We start from the raw sequence: 12,970 nt of genomic DNA, 5'->3' as shown, positions 1-12,970 counted from the left end.
AGAGTCTGATGCTGGGAGGGATTGGCGGCGGGAGGAGAAGGGGACGATGGAGAATGAGATGGCTGGATGGCATCACCAACTCAATGGACATGAGTTTGAGTGAACTCCGGAAGTTGGTGATGGACAGGGAGGCCTGGCATGCTGTGATTCATGGGGTCGCAGAGTCAGACACGACTGAGCAACTGAACTGAACTGAACTGAACTGAATTGCAAGCAAAATCGGACAACTTTTCACAAGCTAAGCCATTGGTATTTAAGTGTTCACTTGTCCCACTTTTCTGTTAGGTTACTGTCCTTTTTCTTATGTAAAAAGTTCTTTATATACTAAGGAAATGTATATACCAAGGAATATTTCTTAATATTTTTTAAAAAAATTATTTTTGGTTGTGCTGGCTCTTCTTTGCTTTGTGCAGGCTTTGCGCAGAGAGTAGAGGCTGCTCCTCACTGCAGGGCCCAGGCTTCTCATTGTGGTGGCTTCTCTTGCTGTGGGGCATAGGCTCTGGGGCTCGTGGGCTCAGTAGCTGGGACTCACAGGCTCTGGGGCTCATGGGCTCAGTAGCTGGGACTCACAGGCTCTGGGGCTCGTGGGCTCAGTAGCTGGGACTCACAGGCTCTGGGGCTCTTGGGCTCAGTAGCTGGGACTCACAGGCTCTGGGGCTTGTGGGCTCAGTAGCTGGGCCTCACAGGCTCTGGGGCTCGTGGGCTCAGTAGCTGGGACTCACAGGCTCTGGGGCTCGTGGGCTCAGTATCTCACAGGCTCTTGAGTGCTGACCAGTAGTTGTGGGCACGGGCTTAGTTGCTCCACAGCATGTGGGATCTTCCTGAACCAGGAATTGAAATTGTGTCCCCTGCACTGGCAGGCAGATTCTTATCCACTGTGCCACCAGGAAAGTCCCTACTTGTTAATTTTTAAGAACTTTAGTTTTTAGGGCAGCTTTAGGCTGACAGCACAGTTAAGCGAAGATACAGAGATTTCCCATGGCATTGTTCCCTCACGCACACCCTTATCAGTATCCCGCCAGAGTGGAGCCCTTGCTACAAATGATGATTAAAATATGCCTCAAAGTTCACATTAGGGTTCACCTGTGGTGTTATACATTCTATGGGTTTGAACAAGTGTGTAATGGTGTATATCCATGTCATTCAAACAAATGATATTTGTTAAAAAACAAATTGTCTTAGAACTTTTTCTTTCTTTCCTCTCCTTTTGTAAATAAAGGTAAGTAAATAGATAACTGGTTGATTCATCTTAAAACAAATTTATTCTGACAATCAGTTTGTCATTATCTTTGGCTTTATGCTAACTTTTCCAGACCAGGCATATTTTACTTCCTGTGTAAATTCACCCATTCCCTGGTGCTCCTAAAGTCATTGAGTCACTCAGTCGTGTCCGTGCGACCCCATGGACTGCAGCACGCCAGGCTTCCCTGTTCATTACCAACTCCTGGAGCTTGTTCAAACTCATGTCCATTGAGTTGGTGATGCCATCCAACCATCTGTCATCCCCTTCTCCTCCTGCCCTCAATCTTTCCCAGCATCAGGGTCTTTTCCAAGGAGTCAATTCTTCACATCAGGTATTGGAGTTTCAGCATCAGTCCTTCTAATGAACATTCAGGACTGATTTCCTTTAGGATTGACTGGTTGGAACTCCTTGCTGTCCACGGGACTCTCAAGAGTCTTCTCCAACACCACAGTTCAAAAGCACCAACTCTTCGGCGCTCATCTTTCTTTATAGTCCAACTCTCACACCCATACACGACTACTGGAAAAACCATAGCCTTGACTAGACAGACCTTTGTTGGCAAAATAACTTCTTTGGTTTTTAATATGCTGTTTAGGTTGGTCATAGCTTTTCTTCCAAGGAGCAAGCGTCTTTTAATTTCATGGCTGAAGTCAAAATCTGCAGTGATTTTGCAGCCCCCAAAAATATAGTCTCTCACTGTTTCCATTGTTTCCCCATCTATTTGCCATGACATGATGGGACCAGATGCCATGATCTTAGTTTTCTGAATGTTGAGCTTTAAGCCAGCTTTTTCACTCTCCTCTTTCACTTTCATTAAGAGACTCGTCAGTGCCTCTTCACTTTCTGCCATAAGGGTGGTGTCATCTGCATATCTGAGGTTATTGATATTTCTCCCGGCAATCTTGATTCCAGCTTTTGCTTCATCCAGCCTGGTATTTCACATGATGTACTCTGCATATAAGTTAAATAAGTAGGGTGACAATATACAGCCTCAACATACTCCTTTCCCAATTTGGAACCAGTCTGTTGTTCCATGTCTGGTTCTAACTGTTGCTTCTTGATCTGCATATAGACGTCTCAGGAGGCAGGTAAAGTGGCCTGGTATTCCCATCTCTTGAAGAATTTTCCAGTTGGTTGTGATCTACACAGTCACTCACTCACTCACACAGTCAAAGGCTTTGGGGTAATCAATAAAGCAGAAGTAGGTGTGCTCCTAAAACAATGTCTCAAATTACTTCCCTTTAAAGAAGCCAGAAAGCCCAGCTACTCCTTTACCCAGCCTCCCTTGCAGCTAAAATGCAAGTTTGTGATGAAGGTTTAATCAATCAGATGCTCCCACTCCATATTTTTTAATTTGTGTCTATTGACACAAAGCACTAAGAACAGTGGAGTCCATAGCAGTGGCAGCAGTGAGCACAGCAATGTCCAGTTTCTGGGAGAAGCAGATGCTGTACAAAGTGTCACAGCCTTATCCTCACTGGCAAGATATCTCTATGGGCCTGCAGATGCCTGGTCTCCCTTATTCCAGCCTTCCACCAGCCTGCCTTTCAAGCTTCCTGGTATTTCTGTGAAATGACGGCTCTTCAGTCCATTCCTTTTCTGTTTAACCACAGCTGATTTTTGATGCTAAACTTTTTAACAGGTGTAAGGAAACAAGGAGAAAATCCCTCTCTAAGACTCTGTCCCACTTTGCCATCTGAATGCTAAAAACTTTTCACAAAAACAGCTCCTTATATACCAACAACATACAAACAGCTTATATATCTCAATTAAAAAAATAAAAACACACTTCAATCTAGAAAACAGGTAGAAGACCTAAATAGACATTTCTCCAAAGAAGACATGCAGCTAGCCAATAGGCACATGAAAAGGCAAAATCACTAATTATTAGAAAGTGAAAAGTGAAAGCCACTCAGTTGTGTCAACCCTTTGCCATGTGCATGGACAAATTCTTCAGGCCAGAATATTGGAGTGGGTAGCCTTTCCCTTCTCCAGGGGATCTTCCCAACCCCAGGATCGAATCCAGATCTCCCACATTGCAGGTGGATTCTTTACCAGCTGAGCCACCAGGGAAGCCCAAGAATACTGGAGTGGGTAGCCTATCCCTTCTCCAGCGGATCTTCCCGACCCAGGATTCAAACCGGGATCTCCTGCATTGCAGGCAGATTCTTTTACCAGCTGAGCTACCAGGGAAACCCAATTATTAGAAAAATGCAAATCAAAACCATGATAACCCTAACCTCATAACAGTCAGAAGAGTCATCATGAAAAAGTTTACACATAACCAGTGCTGGAGACAGTATGGAGAAAAGAGAACCTTCCTATACTGTTGATGGGAATGTAAATTGGTGCAGCCTCCAATGGAGAACAGTATGAAGGTTCCTTTAAAAACTAAAAAACAGAGCTACCATATGATCCAGCAATCCAACTCCTGGGCATATTATCCAGATAAGATGAGAACTCTAACTCAAAAATATACATGCACCCCATGTTCATAGCAGCACTATTTACAGTGACGAAGACATGGAAGCAACCCAAATGTCCATCAACAGATGAATGGATAAAGAAGATGTGATTGATATATATACAATATAATATTACTCAGTCATTTAAAAAAATGGAATAATGCCATTTGAGGCAACATGGATGGGCCTAGAGATTATCATATTAAGTGAAGTAAGTCAAAAAGAGACAAATATCACAGGTTGTCATTTATATGCAGAATCTAAAAAGTAATGCAAATTAACCTATATACAAAACTAAAATAGACTCACAGACATAGGAAACAAACTGTGGTTACCAGAGAGGGTAGCGGGGTAGGGATAAATTAGAAGTTTGGGATTAACGGATACACAATATGATATATAATATAAACAACAAGGACCCACTATATAGCACGGGGAACTGTATTCAACATCCTGTGATAACTTACAGTGGAAAAGAATCTGAAGAAGAATCTACATAGACGCATAACTGAATCACTCTGCTATACACCTGAAACTAAAACAACATTGTAAGTCAACCATACTTTGATTTAAAAAACTCAAACCCAGCTCCTTTAGTCCTGGTTGCATTTGCTCACCCTCCCCACCCCTCCCCTCTCTCTAAGGCTTGGGTGTGATTTCAGATTTCAGAGGGCCAGCCCAGGAGCCAGGATCAGGCGCATTCAGCTTGCTCTCTCTCCATCCCTCGCTGTCTGCACCTCCTCCACTGACCTTCCCAGAGAAGAGCCAAACAATGCGGCTCCTATAATTCATCTATCTGCCCAGACAAGTCTAACTACCTGGAGAGGACATAATTTGTGCTTGGCTTAGAACTCCTACATATTGAGAAACAGGATACTTTCCCCAAAAAGATCCTTCTAGATTATCTTTAGTAGGACTAAATGATTCTTGTTGAACCTGACACCTGCTTCCTAAAAGCTTGGACCCTGCCAATTTCCTCTTTTCCTCCTTCCCTCCCCTCTCCCTTTCTTTAACCAGTAGTCACAGGGCAGCCTTTAATGAGGAAAGATGGCAGAGCCTCAGCTCAGCCATCCCTCAGAGAACTCTCGCTTCATTCCAGTATGTTCTGTAACCCCAAGTAAATTACTGTGCACTAGAATAGTCAAGCCTGTTCCTTCTCTTACAGGTGACGGAAGCCTCTCCTTTCTCCACTGCAGAGGAAATGCCTTCAGATCTGAATCATAAAAATGGTGATATTTCTAATTTTTTAAAAAATAAATAAAATGGCTCTGCAAAACAAGAACATTTGGGTCACATCCTGGAGCCACACAATGATACCTTCTCTGTGTTTCAGCCAATGGCTTCAAGGCACCTAAAGTATCAGTAGGGGTTTTCCAAACTCTGGCTCCTGGACAACTTTACCTGGAGGGCAGCTGCAGGTAAATCCTGAGTAACCAAGCTGGTGGGTGTTAAATCAGCTGCCTGGGTCATACTTAGGTCCTTGGGGTTCCCAGGGACGGCACAAGAATGGCTCAGGTACATCCACTGCCAGTCACTTCCAATAATCAAAACTTCCCATAAATGTCAAAATGCTTATATTGATGTATGAACATGACACACACATATACACACATTATATAACAGTTTAATTATAAAGACATTTTAATAAAGTTAACTATATGCATAAACACATATAGCCTCCAATTAAGTTTTTGCCCTAAAATTGGTAATAGGCTAACCTAGTTACCAAATAATAGAAACCAGCCATGATTTTCATTGCTGCTAAAAACAACTTTCCAGGATCATGACCAAAGGAGATTTTTTGCAGCCCGTAGGTCCCAGAGGTCAGATTTTCTACATCCCCTGGTGCCAGGGTCACACACATTTATAAGCCTTCTGTCAGACAAATAGTCAGGACCTGGGATGGACAGGGAGGCCTGGCATGCTGTGATTCATGGGGTCGCAAAGAGTCGGTCACGACTGAGTGACTGAACTGAACTGAATTGAACTGGGGAGGATTATTCCAATTTGGGGCCATCAAGAGGAGATGGGGAGAGAAATCCCCAAGTGAGGAAGACCCAGAAGAGCTCACCTGCTTTGAGGTGCCATGAGTCTGCTCCCCAAGGGAACATTTCATGCAAAGATGGGCTCGATAAAGGACAGAAATGGTAGGGACCTAACAGAAGCAGAAGATATTAAGAAGAGGTGGCAAGAATACACAGAAGAACTGTACAAAAAAGATCTTCACGAGCAAGATAGTCATGATAATGTGATCCCTGACCTAGAGCCAGACATCTTGGAATGTGAAGTCAAGTGGGCCTTAGAAAGCATCACTACAAACAAAGCTAGTGGTGGTGATGGAATTCCAGTTGAGCTATTTCAAATCTTGAAAGATGATGCTGTGAAAGTGCTGCACTCAATATGCCAGCAAATTTGGAAAACTCAGCAGTGGCCACAGGACTGGAAAAGATCAGTCTTCATTCCAATCCCAAAGAAAGGCAATGCCAAAGAATGCTCCAACTACCGCACAATTGCACTCATCTCACACGATAGTAAAGTCATGCTCAAAATTCTCCAAGCCAGGCTTCAGCAATATGTGAACCATGAACTCCCAGATGTTCAAACAGGTTTTAGAAAAGGCAGAGGCACCAGAGATCAAATTGCCAACATCCACTGGATCATGGAGAAAGCAAGAGAGTTCCAGAAAAACATCTATTTCTGCTTCATTGACTATGCCAAAGCCTTTGACTGTGTGGATCACAATAAACTGTGGAAAATTCTGAAAGAGATGGGAATACCAGACCACCTGACCTGCCTCTTGAGAAACCTGTATGCAGGTCAGGAAGCAACAGTCAGAACTGTACATGGAACAACTGACTGGTTCCAAATAGGAAAAGGAGTACGTCAAGGCTGTATATTGTCACCTTGCTTATTTAACTTATATGCAGAGTACATCATGAGGAACACTGGGCTGGAAGAAGCACAAGCTGGAATCAAGATTGCTGGGAGAAATATCAATAATCTCAGATATGCAGATGACACTACCCTTATGGCAGAAAGTGAAGAGGAACTCAAAAGCCTCTTGATGAAAGTGAAAGAGGAGAGTGAAAAGGTTGGCTTGAAGCTCAACATTCAGAAAACAAAGATCATGGCATCTGGTCCCATCACTTCATGGGAAATAGATGGAAAAACAGTGGAAACAGTGTCAGACTTTATTTTTTTGGGCTTCAAAATCACTACAGATGGTGATTGCAGCCATGAAATTAAAAGACGCTTACTCCTTGGAAGGAAAGTTATGACCAACCTAGACAGTAAATTAAAAAGCAGAGACATTACTTTGCCAACAAAGGTCCGTCTAGTCAAGGCTATGGTTTTTCCCGTGGTCATGTATGGATGTGAGAGTTGGACTGTGAAGAAAGCTGATCGCTGAAGAATTGATGCTTTTGAACTGTGGTGTTGGAGAAGACTCTTGAGAGTCCCTTGTACCGCAAGGAGATCCAACCAGTCCATTCTAAGGGAGATCGATCCTGGGTGTTCATTGGAAGGACTGATGCTAAAGCTGAAACTGCAATACTTTGGCCACCTGATGAGACAATTGACTCACTGGAAAAGACTCTGATTCTGGGAAAGGTTGGGGGCTGGAGGAGAAGGGGACGATCGAGAATGAGATGGCTGGATGGCATCACCGACTCTGTGGACATGAGTTTGAGTGACCTCCGGGAGTTGGTGATGGATAGGGCGGCCTGGTGTGCTGTGATTCATGGGGTCGCAGAGAGTCAGACACGACTGAGCGACTGAACTGAACTGAGTCTGCTCCCCACTGTGTCCCTGAGTCACAGGCATCCCACAGCCTCAAGGGCTCATTTTGGAGACCACAAGGGCTCTGAAGTTTTGCTGCCTGAAGAAAGGGGTTTATGCTCAGGGAGTCCCCACATGCCTGCCATGTAAGAATACACCTGGGAGAAAGTGGAGGCTGCTCTTGGGTGGGCTTCCCCTCAACCTGTGCTCTGCCCACTGAGCAGGACTGGAATGCCACTGCCAGTGGGCGAATGGCCATCCCACAAGATAACAGTCTGTCATCATTTTGTTTTACCAGTCATTTCTTATTGGATGTTAATTCTCCATTAGGAGATGAAAGGATTCAGGGGTGTGGGCAAAGGTGATGGTTAGGAAGGCAGCGTGAGCCCTCTTCAGTGGTACTTGCATAGCCGCTGGTGTTTGAGCTCTTTGTAACGATGGCAGTCCTTAAAACCGCGTAGGCTGCCAGCACCAGAGAAAGCCCCGCGATGCTCAGTCTCTTCACCTTCACGGACTTGTAATACTGATAGTAACCTCTTTGAAATGCTCCAGTGATGCGTTAAGGGGTGAAATCCAGCATCAGTGTCCAGCTTGGCAGCTCCCCCAGTTTGACTTTCAGGAGCAGCTTCTCCTTCAGTGGTATGACTGACACCATCTTGAGTCCTCTGTCATCATTTTTAAACCTGAAAGTTGGCCAAATTCTTTACCACACACAGACTTAGATCCAACACTTGGATTTTGTTCCAAAATTATTTTAAAAGTCAAAAAAATTTAAATTGAGAAGTTTTGTTTCTACCACCTCAGGCACTTGCCAAAACGCTCTCCAAGAATTTTTTCAGTCATTTTCATTACACATTTGCAGAAAGCTTTTAATAGATACCAAAATGCATCTGCACATCGCCTCACTGGCTTCACATAGGAGTCCCTCAGAGCTGGGAGGACGGGTGAGTGTATCCATCAGACAGTCAAGGAAACTGACACGCAGAGAGGTGCAAGACTCACACAGCTAGTAAACAGAAAAAGAACCAGACCTCCTGTGGGAGCCAGCGTGTGCGTATGTTTACAGTATAGATGCACTGCGGACTGTCCCTTGGCACACCGAGGGACCAAAAGCACCCACTACCTATCTTAGGAGGTCTGCTATTAACTGTTTTATTTGAAAGAGAAGAAGTTGACTGTGAATAACTTTCTATCTATATTTTCTGAAAGGAAAGAGAGAGAGAGAAAAGAAAGATGATCAGGACTAAATTATATACTGATGTAAGAGTCTTTTGTCTCAACAGGTGAAAGGCAGGCAACAGGCGCAGCTTCTGTGAGGCTGTGCTGGCAGCGGTCACCTCCTTTCTGCAATCGTGACATTTCATCAACATTGTGCATCTCCTGGGATTTAATAAATCAAGCCATATTTTTAAAAACCAGTCATTATTCAAGGATCTAATATGAAAATTTTATGTAAAAAATAGTCACTAATATGTTTTATGCAAATATACCCTGTTTCAACAATTCTAAAGTACACTTTTTTTTTTTCGTCTCATTTTTACCTCTAAAATTAGCATTCATCTGGGAAAACGGGATGCAGTCAATGTGTCATACAACAACGTCCACCAGGTGGCAGTCATGATGTAAAGAAAGAAAGTGAAGTCACTCAGTCATGTCCGACTTTTTGCCACCCCATGGACTGCAGCCCGCCAGGCTCTCCCGTCCATAGGATTTTCCAGGCAAGAGTACTGGATTGGGTTGCCATTTCCTTCTCCATAATGTCATGATGTAGTTACAAGAAAAAATTTTTTATTGACTGCATTCCAGCAGGATGGAGAAATCATCAATCTCAAAAGCACCTTAGTTTAGATTTGATGAAATGGGTAATGGCTTCTTTGAAGCAAGATAAAACTACAACAAGTGTTTATTTAAAATAATACCATTTGTTGTTTAGTCGCAAAATTCTGTCCGACTATTCTTCGACCCCATGGACTGTAGCCCACCAGGCTCCTCTGTCCATGGGATTTTCCAGGCAAGAATACTAGAGTGGGTTGCCATTTCCTTCTCCAGGGGATCCTCCCAACCCAGGGATCAAACCCGCATCTCCTGCATTGGAAGGTGGATTCTTTACCACTGAGCCACCAGGGAAGCCCTAAATAATACTAAGAACCAGGTTATATTCTCACACTAGCTTTAGAATTCACCAATAAAGTGAACCCGTGAAACCCTAGGCACTCTGCCTTCCCCCCCAGTAAAGGCAGAACCCTGGGTTTCACTGCCCCACACCCAACACCACTGTGTGAACCCCAGTGTGCTCTGTACCCTCCAGGACTTTTGAATAATAAAACTTTCTTTCTCAAAGTTCCCTAATGCAATCAGTTATTGCTGAGGTACAATTTGCAACTATAATAGGAACTCAAGGGCAGGTCCATTCCACAACCAACAACGTTGGTTGGGGAAACGTCTATGGGGGTCTCGCAAGAAGTAGGAGATGCCAGGGTGAGCACCCCCAGACATTTTTCACTGAGAACATAACTAGCCATAGGCTGAGACCAGACACAAAACAACTGTGTTCTCCTAAATAACTCACACCATTATTTCGTGACCTTTTATAGTTGGCAGCTTACACAGAACATTTCAAGTACACATTTTACACTAGGCAGATAATTATTTCCTTCTCCACTCCAGCCTCCTATGAATCTGTCCTCACTATACATTTCATAAGCACACCAATCAGTATGATTAAAATGTCCCTAAAAAGGCAGCCAACCTACAAAGAAGCTAATAAGACATGACCCATTTCATCAAAAGAAAGAAAGCAAAAAGTTGGTTCAAAAACAGCTGAAATGTCAACATGGTTTGAAAGAAACCAATCAATAATACAGATATAAAGATGCTATGCTTGTAATTAGCTTGATTAACAAAATAACAAAATAATAAAGCCAATTAGAAAATATTAATAAAACATTCTGGTGATGAAAGCTTATCTCTGATGAGTTGGAAAACCAAAGAAAAATAATCCAAAGCTATTCCCTAGTTTAGAAAGATTTTGTTTATCCTTCTTTGTTAGAGTTGGAGCCAACCATTCTGATGGTTTGGATAAGCTGTTAATATTTCCAGCCATTTGAGTATTCACATCAACAGTGCATTTCTGGGAACAGGCTGCATCACCTCGGGTGGCAGGCTGTGGAACGGCGCTTCTCCACACCTAAGTCACAAGTCTTCCTCTCCTTTCACCACCTTGATCGGTAGCCTTTAGTGGAAACTGGGCAAAGGCGAGTTAGTGACCCCGGGATATCAACACGGCCACGTCTGCGTGGTGGCCATCGGCCCTCCTCCATCCCCAGGGTTTCCGCGCACTAGGCTGCCCACCAAGAATCCAGGCTTGCAGCCAGTTAACCCTCCCTGCTGCGCACCTTAGTCACTTGTTTCTTTTTAACATTATGGAAGGTGAGGCAGTGAAAGTGACGGAGGGAAGGGGCAGTCAGTGTGGTTAAGAGGCTCACACAGTTCTCGAGACTCGAGGGAGATGAGTCCCTTTATCGCGAAACCTATTTTAGACTTGAATAGAATTCATGTGTTCACTTATTCATTCACTTCACAAATCCACTCTCTCTTCAAATGACTGTATATATAAGATTCATACCATAGTGGAAATAATTGGAGTTTTAGAATCATTCTGACCTGGATTCAGCTCCTGATTTGAACATTTTTTCTGAGCCTGTTCCATCACCTGTAAATTTAGAATAATCACATCATCTTTGAGGGTTTTTCTAAAGATTTCCAAAACTGTGTGTAATATTACTGACACATAGTAAACAATCAATCAGAGCTATAGCTAGTAGTATTTTATTATAATCAACATTCCTTCCACTAAGCAGTGCAAGCCCCCAGTTCAGTCCTTCATATTCACCTGAGGATGAGTCTTCCTCTCAGCCAGCTGCTTCAGCCTGACAGAAATTCAGATTCCCACTGGGTTTTGTTAACTTAGCTCAGCCTGGCCATTCTCAGCCTCTAACAGACTTCCTTCCTGAAAAACTTTAATCATCTCCTCCTGTAACTGAGCATGAGCTCACTGCCTGATGCACATAGAAGCCGTGGCACTGGCTTTTGAGAAAAGGTTTTATTTCAAGGTCAGCTGACAAGGAGGCAAGGAACCCAGCTCGAATCTGTGTCTCTGATCTGGGGCTCAGGCAAAATGTAAGGGTTAGGGGAATTTCAAACTTGGGAAGCTGATTGGTTAGTCTGATATAGTCCTTATATGCTACCGGTGCTTCTGGAAGCTAGATTTTCTCTATTGGAGATTTCTCACTTTGTAAAGGGGCTGGTAGAAGCATTTCTATTCTTTGAGTTCTGTAGTCTGAAGATTCTTGGTTCTGGGTTCATCCTGGAGACCTGGGTTCTCATCCAGCATGTATGTAGTGCTATCTCTAAAATAACTCAAGGTTTGATGAATCAATCAATCTATTTCAGGAGCAAAGTCAGTTTAAGCTGGTCAGTATTTTAACCGCTGATTTACCCTCAACCCTCTTCTTGACTTGACCTCGGCCTGTGCCCTTGACCTTGGCCTACTGGGCCCAGTCTTGGCACAGTTCCTCCTAAGCCAGTTTAGTGAGAATCTCCCACTCTTGATAGGTAATTGCCTTGGCCTTCTTTAGCAAGAATCCAGTTTATCAAGAGTCCCTCCACCCTTGATGTCTGATCAAATTCCTCCTAGTAACTTTTCATCCACTGACCCCTTCATCCTGCTTGTTGGCCATAAATCCCCAGTTGCCATTGCTGTATCTGGAGTTTAGTTTCTCTCTTCTCTTGCAATATTCTCGAAATAAGTCTTCCCTATTGTGCTAATTGGCTCAGTAGTTTAAAAATCCACCTGCCAGTGCAGGAGACACAAGAGACATGGGTTCAGTCCCTGGGTCGGGGAGATCCCCTAGAATAGCAAATGGCAACCCACTCCAGTATTCTTGCCTGGAAAATCCCATGGACAGTGTAGCCTCGTGGGCTGCAGTCCATGGGGTCACAAAGAGTCAGATATGACCGAGCACACACGCACACAAAGTTCTAACAAGTGTCAGAATAACTTTTCTTTTACACCCTTCATCTCTGCGTGTCTGTTTCTGACTAGATGGTGTCACTACCCATTAAGACAGAAAATGGCACTCAGCCTCCTGTAGGGTCAGGATGCCTGGGGGAAACTCAGCCGGTTCCTCTGAAGCAGAACCACCTCTTGTCCATGGGCCATACTGGACATTCATCTTCTGAAACAGAACCACAGAGGTGGCTGTGCTCAGATCCATGAAAGAAGTGAGATGGCTCCACTCTAGGCCCAGACCTCCCCAACGTGTTGAACCCCAAACAACCACACTGCTGCCCCCCACAGCCACCTCTGCCTCTCCTTGAAGGCCTGCCCTTGTCCTCTCTTGGTTAGTTCCTCTGATTGAAGCTCACCCATCCTGTTTCCCCAGTCCCTTGGAGCCTTGCTGAGTGACTCACTGACGATCCTACT

At 43.9% G+C, this 12,970-nt stretch overlaps 1 pseudogene; it reads right to left on the bottom strand.

Annotated features, from left to right (window-relative positions):
- Nucleotides 1-7,877: 7,877 nt before the first annotated feature.
- Nucleotides 7,878-8,160, bottom strand: LOC148775010 (ATP synthase F(0) complex subunit f, mitochondrial pseudogene; annotated as a pseudogene).
- Between the last annotated feature and the right edge of the window lie 4,810 nt (nt 8,161-12,970).

Source organism: Moschus berezovskii, chromosome 18 (genome assembly GCF_049115385.1).
Source record: "Moschus berezovskii isolate FMDL1 chromosome 18, NW_MosBer_1.0, whole genome shotgun sequence".
NCBI classification, from domain to species: Eukaryota; Metazoa; Chordata; class Mammalia; order Artiodactyla; family Moschidae; genus Moschus; species Moschus berezovskii.
The sequence above is the reverse complement of the archived record's forward strand: the minus strand, read 5'-3'. Positions and strand labels throughout refer to the sequence as shown.